Here is a 359-nt window from a genome sequence, read left to right as displayed (position 1 = left end):
AGTGGATCCTGCAGGCATCCCATGCAATGCAACAAAGACCAACTGAAACAGATGATGAAGAACACCAATATTCTTTTCTACTCTAGGCACAAGACCTGAAATTCTTTTGGGGGAGGGGTTCAGTTGATTAGACCGACCTCAGTACGCAACAGGTACTTAATTTATCGATCCCGAAAGGATGAAAGGCAAAGTCGACCTCGGCGGGATTTGAACACAGAATGTAAAGACAGACAAAATACTGCTAAGCATTTCACCTGGCATGCTAACGATTCTGCCAGCTCTCCGCCTTAGAAGAGCACCAATATTGACTCTAAAACCTGGGAGAACAGTGTGGCATCACTGGTGTCAAACATTTTAAC

Source organism: Octopus bimaculoides, chromosome 1, assembly GCF_001194135.2.
Source record: "Octopus bimaculoides isolate UCB-OBI-ISO-001 chromosome 1, ASM119413v2, whole genome shotgun sequence".
Classification (NCBI taxonomy): Eukaryota; Metazoa; Mollusca; class Cephalopoda; order Octopoda; family Octopodidae; genus Octopus; species Octopus bimaculoides.
Note: the sequence above shows the minus strand (reverse complement) of the source record.